This window comes from Podarcis vaucheri (assembly GCF_965113315.1).
Source record: "Podarcis vaucheri genome assembly, chromosome: 16".
NCBI lineage: Eukaryota > Metazoa > Chordata > Lepidosauria > Squamata > Lacertidae > Podarcis > Podarcis vaucheri.
Window position 1 is genome coordinate 21,566,201 of NC_138754.1, and position 14,055 is coordinate 21,580,255.

Sequence of the window (14,055 nt, forward strand, 5' to 3'; positions counted from 1 at the left end):
CCCTATATCCACAGGTCTCAGGGCAGTTACAACATAAAAACACAATATAAAAACACAAAATACACAATAAGAATAAAAACAACCCAACAAACTCCCCTCCCCAACACAGTCTAAAAGAGCACTGGGTGTCAAACAGCCAAAGGCCTGATTAAAGAGGAAGATTTTTGCCTGGTGCGTCTCCACCCCCATCATTCTGCCCGGACACTGAGGTCCAATGACGAGGGCCTTCTGGCAGTTCCCTCACTGCAAGAACCAAAGCTACAGGGAACCAGGCAGAGGGCCTTCTCGATAGTGGCACCCGCCCTGTGGAACGCCCTCCCAATCAGATGTGAAAGAGAACAACAACTACCAGACTTTTAGAAGACATCTGAAGGCAGCCCTGTTTAGGGAAGTTTTTAATGTGTGACATTTTAATGTATTTTTAATCTTTGTTGGAAGCCGCCCAGAGTGGCTGGGGAGACCTGCCAGATGGGCGGGGTACAAATAATAAATGATGATGATGATGATGCCTAAAGGTGCATAACGAAGGCAAGGGTGCCCCTTCCAGGTGGCAATACAGCAGTAACACTGGGGAAGCATCACAGAACAACTAACAAAGCAGAGAATTGCATAGATGGCCCAGTATCAGTCCATCACTAATGCACTATCAGTGATGGATTGATGCTGGACATGCTTCAGGATACACAATGAGAACCAGTGTGGCATAGTGGTTAAAGTGTCATGCTAGGAGACCTGGGAAACCAGGGTTCAAATACCCAATCAGCCACGAAGCTCACTGGGTGACCTTGGCCCAAGTCACTGCTTCTCAGCCTGACCTACCTCACAGCATTGTTGTGGGGATTAAATGAAGAGCGAGGGAACCATGGACACTGCCTTTGAACTCTTGGTAGAAAAAGGTGGTATGTAAATGCAGCAGATGAATGAATAAATAAAACTTGCACAAACACATATGCCAAATCACAGCAACCTGGGGGGGGCACAGATGCTGTTGAAACACCTCTACTGCTTTCTGGTGGCAGCTGCTGCTTATATAGGAAGTTGCAGGGGCACCAACTTGCATATTGTGGGGGCTCGGGTAAGCCCTATCTCGCATAATTGTTGGTTGTTTTATGTTAATGCTGTGTATTCTAGAATAGCAGTGCTCTTCATGTGTACACAGAGTGCCGGATTTACATATAAGCTAAACAAGTTGCAGTGGTGTCCAAACTTTTTTCAAGGAGGGCCAGATCTGATGAAGTGAAGGGCCGTGGGACAGATTGAATTGTATAATAGTGAGAGGCTTACACGAGCCTGCAACCAGCTATCTGCTGTGCATATATATAAAGGGGAATGTAACTCTGCTACATAAAGGAATTTGCTAGTGCAAGTAAAGAAGGATATTAATAAACAATATATCCTCTCCTGCCACCTTGAACATTCCCACAGGTTTGGTGGGAAAAAACACAATTATTATCTCATGCTTCCTGGTGTATCTTCCCATCACTGCCCTTCTCACGAAAAATCCATGTGGGGGGCAGGAAGAGTGAGTTTGTTGTACACGACTCCAGGGCACCAAATCCACTTTGATTGTACAACTTGATCACTGTTCTTATTTTGTATGCATGGAAACATCAAACAGATCTCTGACTCTTTGTAGCCTTTTGTCCTTAATGCTTGCAATCCTGGCCCACACTCCAACCTGCACTTGTGTGTCTCTGTGTGGTATTAGCCACCTGAAGGTAACATTTCATTTGACAACACATGCACCATTTGATTGGTGGCACATTACCATTTGAATGGCAATGCCCAACAACCTTGGGGCGTACAGCCCCCTCAAATATTTTATGGGGGGGGAGACAAAGGGACCTTGGCCCCTAGGAGTTGGCTCCTATGGGAAGCTGCCTTATACCAAGTCAGACCACCAGTCCATCTAACTCAGTATAGTGGTACCTTGGTTTGCAACCATAACCCGTTCCAGAGGTCCAGTTGTAAACCAAAACAGGTTGTAACCCAAGGCACGCTTTCACCAATGGGGACTCCCCCCCACCAAAAAAATGGGTTGTAATAAAAAAAAAAGGGACACACGCTTCCAGGTTTGATATGGTTGTAATCCAAAGTGGTTGTAATCCAAAACGGTTGCAAACCAAGGTACCACTGTATTGCCTACACTGACTGGCAGCTGTTCTCCAGGGTCTCAGGCAGGGCACCTTTCCCAGCCCTACCTGGAGACGCCAAGGGTTTAATCTAGGGCATTCTGCAAGCAGAGCAGATGCTCTACCCCTGAGCAATGGCCCTTTCCCAGAAGCTCCTTCATCAGGGCACGCTGCCGCACACTGAGCCCTCCTTCTCGCACCACTGGAATCTGAGACAGCTACCCTTCTGGATCTTGATAGAAAAACCACATTGCTCTGCATACGTCTTGCACACACACCATTCATGCCTGAGAATCACAAGCCTCCCATTAATATCCTGGTGCTTCTGGAATTCCAATTGAAGATATTTTATACGCCACAGGTTTCAGGGGAGGCTTTTATCTCTTTTCATTGTTGGGGCGGGAGGAGGAATGAAAGGAAAATGAAAATGAAATAAGAAACAGCCCTCTTCTCAGAATGCCCCTGGACACCGTCATGGGCTCCCCACCAACAAGGCCCACTTGTGTGGAAAAAAATCTGACTGTGTTTCCCAACCCGTTTCCCCCACGCAGCCCCGGCCTACAAAACTTAGGATGACTTATTGGGTAGGAAGGGGAAGCTGAGCTGTCCTCAATGAAAGGGTTGCACAGGCAAGGCCATTCATAATATCCTTGCTCTCCATTTGGGGAGGGTGTGGAAGGGGGAAGTCTCCAAATGAGACATTTGCCTCTCTCCAAATAGGAACACCTGCTATAGATTACCCGCCCCACCACATCACAACGAAAGCATTTTTTAATGCAAATATGAGAAAATATATACGTCTTTCCCCCTTTTGGAAGGCCATATTTATTATTGTTGTTGTTGTTGTTGTTATTTTGTAGGGACTTGGGTGGTGCTGTGGTCTAAACCACAGGGCCTCTTGGGCTTGCTGATCAGAAGGTCGGCGGTTCGGATCCCCACAACGGAGTGAGCTCCCGTTGCTCTGTCCCAGCTCCTGCCAACCTAGCATATTGAAAGCATGGCAGTGCAAGTAGATAAATAGGTACCGCTGTGGCAGGAAGGTAAACAGTGTTTCTGTGCACTCTGGTTTCTGTCACGGTGTCCCGTTGCTCCAGAAGCAGTTTAGTCATGCTGGCCGCATGACCCAGACAGCTGTCTGTGGACAAATACTGGCTCCCTCAGCCTAAAAGCAAGATGAGCGCTGCAACCCCATAGTCGCCTTTGACTGGACTTAACCATCCAGGGGTACTTTACCTTTACCTTTTTACCTATTATTATTATTATTATTATTATTATTATTAGCCTGTTGTTCACCCTAAGGTCCCAGAACACGTTACAGCACATTAAAACACAATATTAAAAGCATGTTAAAGAAACTTGGAAATGTAAAAATAAGGTTGCTCCCAAAAACATGCACCTCGAGTGTCAAAAGCCAAGGTAAAGAGGTGTGTCTTCAGCCTCCTCCGGAAGCTCTATAATGAATGTACCAGATGCACCTCTGTAGAGAGGTAGTTCCACAGCTTAGGGGCCACCACAGAGAAGGCCCTTTCCTGGGCTGCACCCCCCTCCCCTGAGGAACTGCCAAGGGAGACTGTTGTTGCATTTATATCTCACCTTTTCCCCCAGGTGCACAAGGGACATGGTTTTCCGTCTCCTCATTTTATCCTCAAAACAACCGTGTGAGGTATGGTAAGATGAGAGGTGGAACGCACAATGAAAGCCAGTGTGGTACAATGGTTAGAGCATTGGACAAGGACCTGGGAGACCAGGGTTGAAATCCCCATTCCGTGATGAAGCTCACTTGGTGACCTCAGGCCAGTCACACACTCTCAGCCTAAGTTGCCTTGCAGGGTTGTTGTTGTGGGATGTAAACACAGGAGCAGTCAATGACAACATTCCTAGAGTGTACATGTTAGAACATGGGGAGGGATGTCTGTCCAGCAAGCAGGTAAACTTCCTGGGGACGGACTTCCTCCGCATGTGACCAGAGGTGGGTATGGCCTCACCTGTGCAGGTAATGACAAAAGCACAGGGCAGGCAGCCATCTCTCTCTCTCTGCCATTTTCCCTCAATGAGGAAGCATCTGAAGATGCCCTCTTGGCTCTCAGCCAAGAGAGGAGATAAGGTCTATCTTGCAACAAGATAGATTCTAAATATATGTAACCTTTTTTAAGCCTTTCTACCTTCTGGGATCATGTTGTGAACAGAACGTGAGTAAACTCTTTTATACTTTTATAAAGACTGTGTGGTGTCTTGTATTTTAAGAGGGAACAAAGGGGAAATTACCAGAGTAATTATTATAGAGGTTCTAGCGAACCTGTGCGCACGTTACCGTTGCAAACTTGAAGGGGAATGTTTATAAACTCTGCTGTTATTTTGGGAACTTGTTAGCACAAGTTGGATAAGGATATAATTAGTCAATATATCCTCTCCTGCACCCCAGAACATTCCCACAGTTGTGAGGGTAAAATGGACTGGAATGGACTCCCTCAGGGGGTTGTGGACTCTCCTTCATTTGATGTTTTTAGGTAGAGGCTGGATGGCCATCTGTCACGGATGCTTTAGCTGAGATGCCTGCATTGCAGGGGGGTGGACTAGATGACCCTCAGTGTCCCTTCCAACTCTACCACTCTACGATTCTAGGAGAGGAACTATGTTCACCACCTTGAGTTCCTTGGAGGAAAGGTGGGATTTAAATGTGATAAATAGTAAAAATTTATTCAAGGTGTCGCAAGCCTCTTTCATTGCTTTATAATTATGTATGATATGTATGATACATAAACGCATTTTTATACGAAGCTATTGTGGTTGATCATCGTCATAGCATGATTCTGAAGATAACCAGATGAACCCAGGCAGGTTGGTTGGATGCCCCGAGGAGGCTACAGATCCCTTTAAAAAATATTTTTAAAATACCCAGTGCGATGCTCTTGAGAGAAGAGAGAGCTCTCTTACAGAAAAATACAGATTGAGAGGTGATGGGGAATAAAATAAGGCAGCAAGTTTAGGATCACAGTAGGGCAAAAAAACCAAAAACACTTCGCTCGCCCCCAAACATCGGGATTTCACGCATTACCTAAGTTAATATTTGCTGGATGGTGAGCGTGGAGTCTTGCTGAGTTTCTACGCCAACACAAGCAGCAATCTGAGCACCAACATAATAGCAAATGGGAACACACGCATCTTATTCTTGCAGAAGATCAGCCCTGGAACAATTTTACTGGCAAAATCTCGCCAGCCTTCCTTCCAGCTGCCCTCGGGATAGGCGTGTGTGTTTGTGTGTCTGCGGGCGCACATCTCAGCTGGTGGGCGGTGCATTCTTTTCAATGTAGCGAGTCCTTTATATGCATTCATTTTCTATTTCAATGTACATCCCGCCTCTCAGCAAATTCATTTGACTGATCTCCAGCCGGGTAAGCAAACAGAAGTTGACTGAAGCAACAGGATCACGAATTAACACCACGGATTTAAATGCAACAACAATGCAAACGAAGCGCTTATGTTTTCTGTCATAGACACCGCCACACCCTCACTACTCCAACTCAGCAAAATGGACTGGAATGGACTCCCTCAGGGGGGTTATGGACTCCCTTTCATTGGATGTTTTTAGGCAGAGGATGTTTAGCAACAAGCAAACTACACCAGTGTCGTAGTTGTACAGGGGGACATCTGCTCCCCTAAATAAAGTAAATAAATAAAAATACTTAACCAACTGACCAATTGTGTCGCATTCTCGCAGGTAACTCGGTTCTGCTCCCCGCCCCCATAAAGCCTGCCGCTCCAATAAATCCTGGCTACGCCCGTGACCAGCACCCTTAAGCGCATGCCGAATCCGACGACAGGGCCAGAGGAAGCTGCCTTCTCCCGACTCAGATCACAGGTCCACCTAGCGCAGTTTTGCCTACACTGACTGGCAGCAGCTCGCCAGGGTTTCAGGCAGGAGGCAGCCCAGATGGCAGCGGCGCACAGACCACACCGCCTTGCCCCCAGCGGACTAGGGGCTTGCAAGGAATGCTCCCCCTTCCTCCGCCCCTCCACTGCCCTCTTCACCAAGCACGCTGCCTGTCAAAGCCTAGACTGGAACCGTCTCCAGGGTCTTCTTTCTGCCAACAAGCCATCACTCCTCAGCCGCGACTCGGGTGTCCAGACCCGCCTCGCCTGCGACCCAACGCCCTCTTTCCAAGACGGAGAGAGCTTTACCTCCGGGACAGGAAAGCACCGCGGACCCGCGACGCCGAGGTGAAGGAGGACTCACCGCTTCCCCTTCTGACAGCCTCTCCGGCTCGCTCCTTCCTTCGGCCCCGCTTCCGGCTGTAACGACCAGGGACCCTGCCCGAGGAGGTCTTGGCTGATAAGGGGGTCTCCCAGCCCCTCTCTCAGCCTAGCGACCTGCAGCGACCGCGCAGCTCCACCACGGGACCACTGAGCCGCCGCTCCAGGACAGCGGGACGGAGACGTCGAGGCGCTTCTGGCAACAATCACTTCACACGAGCGCCCGCATTCCAGCTTCGTTGCGCTGGACGCCCCACCGCCGAGCTCCAAGTCACACCTTCTGAGGGGTTGCTGAGCTCTGGGCGGCGGGGAGGGGCTGCTGGTTGGGAACCGATTTCTGCCAACCAGGCCAATAATTCTATGTGAACAGAAATCCCCTTCCTTCCTTCCTTCCTTCCTTCCTTCCTTCCTTCCTTCCTTCCTTCCTTTCTTTCTTTCTTTCTTTCTTTCTTTCTTTCTTTCTTTCTTTTTCCTTCCTTCCTTCCTTCCTTCCTTCCTTCCTTCCTTCCTTCCTTCCTTCCTTCTTTCCTTCCTCTTCTCCTTCCTCCTCTTCTTCCTCCTCCTCTATCCCCCCTCTCCTTCCCCTCCTCATCCTCCTTCCTCTTCTTCTTCCCCTTCTTCTCTCTCTCCTCCCCTCCTTCCTCCCCTTCCTTCCTTCCCTCCTTCCTCTTCTCCTTCCTCCTCTTCTTCCTCCTCCTCTATCCCCCCTCTCCTTCCTCCACTCCTTCCCCTCCTCATCCTCCTTCCGCTTCTTCTTCCCCTTCTCTCTCTCCTTCCCTCCTTCCTCTCCCTCCCTCCATCATTCCTTCCTTCCTTCCTTCCTTCTCCCCTATCACTTGAAGAACTATAGTGACAATACAGACAAAAGGCTTGAAAGTCTTCTATTTTTCTCCTTAGACGTTTGGTTGGACCAGCATCATATAGATGAATCTGGTAATCGCTTTTTTTGATGGGGGATGGGGACGACGACTTTAATAAGTTGTATTTTAAAATAGATCAATAGATGGCAAAAGAGGCTGAAGTTTCTAGATAGGCAGAAAGGAAGGAATGAGAAAAGAAACAGAAATACATATTTACAGTATACATAGGGAGGGAAATAATCAATTAAAAAGAAACATAATCACAATATGAGAGCCAGCCTGGTGTGGTGGTTAGTGTTGGACTAGGACCTGGGAGACCAGGGTTCAAATCCTTACTCAGCCATGAAACTCCTTGGGTGAGCTTGGGCCAGCCACTGTCTCTCTGTCTCACCTACCTCACAAGGTTGCTGTGGGCATTAAGTAGGGGTGGGCAGAACCATTCACACACCACCCTGAGCTCACTGGAGAAACAGATGGGATGCAACTGCAACAGATAGATAGAAGCTCACAATAATCTGCCTGCTATTGTAGCTGCAATGAAAGAAGTGCTGCAAAATATTAATTCACATGCTGTAATTACCGTACCTATAGAAAGCCCGTGATTCTGATGTAATTACAATGATCACAGTCCAAGGATATATTCCAGAAGCCAGGCAAAACCATTTGACTACTAAGGTATGGGGAGCAGGATCAGTGAAGACCATGACCTGGGAAGAGTCCTGAGGACTAGGCCTGAGGTTCTACACCCCTGGTCCATGCTGGAGTCCGCTCTTCTAGGAGCAAGATGAAGATCTGGCACCCGGTTACATTCCTCTGCTTATTTACATTGTTCATTATGAATAGTTCTGAAGAATTCAGAACCAAAAATTTGTTTACACTGCCGTTTTCTTGGAAACTGTTTGTAGCGTTTTTGCCAAATGAGACTTTTCAGTCCATTAAAAGTTTGTTTTATTGTACTGTAATTTTAAAGTTTGTTTTATTGTACTGTAATTAACATTAAAAAAATAACCAATAACCATCATCATTATATAACAGTGTGTCCCCAACGTAGTGAATGATATGCTAATCATTTGCTAAAGCAAGCATCTGGTAGGCACGCCCCTGCCAACACATGTTTTGAATAAGAATAATAAAAAAATAGCTTTTAAATTTGAATTTTGCTAACTTTCTATGCCGTCAGGGGTTTCCCTCCCTGCAACTTGCTCTTACAGTGGCCAACCAAACACCAGTGGGAAACCAGAAAACAGGACCAGGGCACAAGGGCAGTATCCCCACACCTGCGATTCCCAGCACTTGGCATACTGCCTCCATCCCCAATTCCACTCTTTCCACTCATCATCATAATTTACTGCGTGATTTATTGGGCCACACTTTTAAGCCATTCAAATGTTTTAATTAATTACAGTGGTACCTTGGTTTTAGAACAGTTTCGTTTATGAACAACTTGGAAATAGAACACTGCAAACCCGGAAGTAGGTGTTTTGGTTTGTGAACTTAGCCTTGGAAGCAGAACATGTTCCGCTTCCTGTTGAGTGTGTTCCATTTGTAAACTGAGGCTTCTGCTGCTAATTAGAGGCTTCCTGTTGTGTCTGTTGGCTGTTGAGTCCCGAGCACCCACACAAGACAGAGGTGACAGAGGAGCTTTCATTTTTGCTAATTTTTTGCATTTTTGTTTGTGTGGCGTTTTCGTTTTTTTGACAGTGACTTGTTCTTTGCTTTATGGGACTGACTTGTGACTGTGGCTTGTGACTTCATTTTTGTGATTTGTTTTTCTGACTGTGGAACTCAGTTCAGCTACTGATTGATTGATTGATTGATTGATTGTGTGACTGCAGAAATGGAGAAAAGCCCCCCATCCAAACAATGACTAGCATCAGTGCACGTAAGAAAAAATAATAATTTTAATTTTTATCATCTACAATACTGTCTTATTTATTTTATACTGTAGTACATTGATTATTGGGGACGCAGGTGGCGCTGTGGGATAAACCACAGGGCCTAGGACTTGCCGATCAGAGGTCAGCGGCTCAAATCCCTGTGACGGGGTGAGCTCCCGTTGCTTGGTCCCTGCTCCTGCCCACCTAGCAGTTCGAAAGCACATCAAAGTGCAAGTAGATAAATAGGTACTGCTCTGGCGGGAAGGTAAACAGCGTTTCTGTCTGCTGCTCTGGTTTGCCAGAAGCGGCTTAGTCATGCTGGCCACATGACCTGGAAGCTGTACACCGGCTCCCTCAGCCAATAAAGCGAGATGAGAGCCGCAACCCCAGAGTCAGTCACGACTGGACCTAATGGTCAGGGGTCCCTTTACCTTTACCTTTACATTGATTATTGCTTTCATTTCATGGCTCAGTGGTCTCATGAGATAGTACAATTAATGTTAAATTGCTGTTTTAGGTTTTTTTTAAAAAAGCCTGGAACATATTAATCCATTTTGCATTACTTTCTATGGGAAAGCACACCTTGGTTTTAGAACACTTTGGTTTTGGAACAGACTTCCGGAACGGATTAAGTTTGGGAACCAAGGTACCACTGTATTGCTTATTCTATTTATTTATTTATTTAACAGTAATTATTTACTGCTTAATGGTGGTATACCATGAAACAGTTTTACTTAAAACAATATAAAAATATTCATAAGAAAATTTTAAAAAATTGAAATAAAATGTCTAAAAGCACGTAGACATAATGGGTTGTATTTCATGTTCTGGTCACCACATCAAAAAGGATATTGTAGAGTTGGAGAAGGTTTCAGAAAAGAGCAGTGAATTCTTCTTCTTCTTCTTCTTCTTCTTCTTCTTCTTCTTCTTCTTCTTCTTCTTAATTATATACTGCCCTATACCCGGAGGTCTCACAGAAAAAATCAACATAAAAACCACAATATATATAATCAAAATACAAACAACAACTCAATAACAACCCCTCCCCCCCCAAAAAGGAGACACATTTTAAAAGGGCATAGGATGTCAATCAGATTAACCAAAGCCCTGGTTAAAAAGAAACGTTTTTGCCTAGCACCTAAAGGTGTATAATGAAGGCAAACCTCCCTGGGGAGAGCATTCCACAGATGGGGAGCCACTGCAGAGAAGGCCCCTTCTTGTGTTGCCACCCTCCGGACCTCTAGACATGAACAAGGAGATGGAGTGACTCCCCTCTGAGGAAATATTGCAACATTGGGGAAATTTTATTTTATTTTTTAGTTTAGAACAGGGTTTCCCAAAATTTGGACTCCAGCTTTTTTTTATTGCAGTTCCCATTATCCCTGACCACTGGTTCTGCTAGCAGAGCAGTCCTAGCTAAAAGCTGGTCAAACAACGAAGGAAGTGAAAAAGAGAGAGGTGTGCTGCGTGACTCGTCCTTTTGCTACCTGGACAGGTTAGGTCATGCCTACCTTCTATCACATGCAAAAGGAAGGATGCTCCAGCCAGGAGGAACAGGAAGTTTCGACTGGCTGGACCAAACATTCTCTCGCATGTCTTCTCTAGCATTACAAGGAATGCTGTACTTGACTGCTCCCAGGGGATTACAGATTTGCCCTAAGAGAACAAGGGAGGTGTCCATGGTGAGTTCCGGCACCACTTTTTCTAGAAAACAGCAGTGGTCCTATCCACGGTAGACCCATTGAAATGGTTGGGAATGACTAACTTAGGTCCAGTACTTAGGTCAGTAGGTTTTTCCTGAGAAAAACTTGATTGGATATAACCCAACACAATTTATCAAACTATGTTGTTGTTGTTGTTTAGTCTTTTAGTCGTGTCCGACTCTTCGTGACCCCATGGACCAGAGCATGCCAGGCACTCCTGTCTTCCACTACCTCCCGCAGTTTGGTCAAACTCATGTATGTAGCTTCGGAGAACACTATCCAACCATCTCATCCTCTGCCGTCCCCTTCTCCTTATGCCCTCCATCTTTCCCAACATCAGGGTCTTTTCCACGGAGTCTTCTCTTCTCATGAGGTGGCCAAAGTATTGGAGCCTCAGCTTCAGGATCTGTCCTTCCACTGAGCACTCAGGGCTGATTTCAAACTAAAACTATAGATGAAATCAAACTTTTAAAAAGTAGTAGACATCATGAAATTTACACTAAGCATTGGGACACTTCGTAGCCTTAAATGTGCACAAGGGAATGCTGGAAAAGAAGGATTCCCTTCTCTGACTGGCTCCCACACAGTTAGCAGGAGGGTGTGATCACATGAGCAGCGAGGAAAGCAGCAGGGGAACAAGTGATTCAAGTTTATAAACATCCATCTCTAGTAATGAGCCCTCTAGGAAGAAATGAAAAATAGCCAAAGTCTGGTAAAGTCAATTAAGCTGATTTTAAATAAGAGGTTACTCCGAGAGGCCAAAAGTTAACATGTAAAAGGCTTATTGCAAGAGCTGTAAAAGAAAAAAAGAAGAAGAAATAATAATAAAAATGGCACTGGAGTATTTGAAGACATTTGGTTGCTATTATAGACAAATGGAGCTAATAGGGCAGGCTTGCTGGAAGGAGCTGGGCATCTTAGATGGATGCCTTGAAACCAGAGCCTGCCAGATTCTGGGATTAAATAATTCCAAATGGCCCATTATGAAGCGACCAACACACCGCAATTGTGGTTGGCCGTAATGAAAATATTTGAGCGGAGCAATCATTAGCCCCGAATGCCACAAAATGGGGGGGGGGTATCACTCCACCCCCTGTTCTCTTTCCAACTTGCTTGATAATTCACAAGGAAGCTTTATGATAGGAATCCTTGTGATGTCTTTAGGGGAATAGGCAATTATCACCAATACACTCCATTTTGCAAATTAGTGGGCAGAAGAGATGGGTATAGAAGAATGCTAGAGTAAAGTAATTGGGAACTTAGACTGGGTATCTGAGACACTGAGGCCAGGATCTGGCCCCAAAAGAACAGAAGAAGAGCCTGCTGGATCTGGCCAACCAGATACCTATGGGAAGCCCACAAACAGAAGCTGGGCACAAGATCACACTTCCTTTTCTGTGGTTTCCAGCGACTGGTATTCAGAAGAATTGCTGCCTCCAATTGTGGAGGCAGGGCAAACCCATCATGGCTCATAGCCATCAATAGCCCTCTCCTCCATGAATTTGTCCAATCCTCTTTCGAAGCCATCCAAGTTGGTGGATCTTAGTGCCTCCTGCAGGAGCAAGTTCCAGGGGCGGAGCAAGGTGGGGGTGGTGGGGGCGGTTCGCCCCAGGTGTCACCTCTGAGGGGGGGGTGACAAAATGCTGTGCAGCAAACATCTGTGAGAGCCACTTTGGCTTTGGTGCAAGTGGTATTCCTGCTGCCAAAACAGTCCATCTGCTGGCTCCCCCTCAGCTGTAGGGTGGACTCCATGTCGCTCAACAGCTTTGGTTCCCCCCAAAAAACTCAACAACTCTGGCTCTGCACAAAAAAAGCTCAACAACTCTAGTCAATCCAATGGGTAGATCATTGCCAGTTTTTTAAATAGTGGGAGTAGATTGCAGTCTCTTGGGACATGCCTGCTATAAATAAAATAACATAAGCCAAAACACAATCCAACCTGTAAATTTAAGTATCTATCCACAGTCGCCTACTTGTTACCAGAGGCCCAGAATCCACACTCCTTTGTAAGAAAATATGAAATAAAGTCAAACCAAGTGACAAGAAATTTTCCACACCGGGTACCACCTGACCTTGCTACGCCACTGGCAAGTTCCTTTGTTTAACTATGTGCTGCATGACAAAAAAGTGATTTATTTTATCTGTCCTGAATCTTCCAACCTTCCGTTTCATTGAGTGACCATAAGTTCTTGTGGTAAGAGAGAGGGAGAAAACCTTTACTCTATCCACTTTTTCCATGCCATGCATCATTTGACAAATTTCTATCATGTCACTTCTTCCTTACCCTTCTCCTAAAAAATAAATAAAAATGAATTGCAATGCCTACCTGCTTTTTAAAAGCAGGGAAGCGCTCCTCTCTTCCATCTAAATGGAAAAGCAGCTAAGAGTCACTGAAGACTTTCTCAGACATGATCTCCCCACTTGCTGACCCTGGAGAACCAGTGTAATGCCATGATCAGAGTTTAGAGAAAGAGACGTAGGTTCAAATCCCTGCTCAGCCACGAGCATAAACCTTACATGCAGAAAATCCTTAGTGCATGATATCTTCAGACAGGGAAAGACTCATGTCTAAAATCCTCCATTCCTGAGTCACACAGAATAAGGTCTTCTCTGTGGTGGAGTCATGCTTATGGAATTGCTTCCCAAGGAAAACCCAAGGAGAGGATATTTGTGCTTGCTTCAGTCCTTGTTGGGACGCGGGTGGTGTTGTGGGTTAAACCACAGAGCCTAGGGCTTGCCAATCGGAAGATCGGCGGTTCAAATCCCTGCAACGGGTTGCGCTCCCGTTGCTCAGTCCCTGCTCCTGCCAACCTAGCAGTTCGAAAGCACGTCAAAGTGCAAGTAGATAAATAGGTACCGCTCTGGCGGGAAGGTAAACAGCGTTTCCGTGTGCTGCTCTGGTTCGCCAGAAGCGGCTTAGTCATGCTGGCCACACGACCCGGAAGTTTACGCTGGCTCCCTCAGCCAATAAAGTGAGATGAGCGCCACAACCCCAGAGTCGGTCACGACTGGACCTAATGGTCAGGGGTCCCTTTGCCTTTTACAGTCCTTGTTACTGTGCCACCATAATGCCTTCTCAACCTGTATATTTGTAAGCACATATAATTACAAAGGGCATTGCAAAAGCATGATAGATTGGAGAAGGATACCTATCATGCTGCTTCATCTTATCCACATTGAAGTAAATCCAGTAAGTCCAACTAAGTCCAACAGAACTTAATCCTATGTAAAT

The 14,055-nt window shown here is 45.9% G+C and overlaps 1 protein-coding gene across 1 annotated transcript in view; it reads right to left on the minus strand.

Moving 5' to 3' along the window:
• Nucleotides 1-6,522, minus strand: part of TBX5 (T-box transcription factor 5) — a 98,129-nt gene extending 91,607 nt beyond the window's left edge. Inside the window, exon 1 of the mRNA XM_082202901.1 lies at nt 6,312-6,522. The gene's annotated coding sequence lies outside the window, so the exon portion shown is untranslated. The remainder of the gene's footprint in view (nt 1-6,311) is intronic.
• Between the last annotated feature and the right edge of the window lie 7,533 nt (nt 6,523-14,055).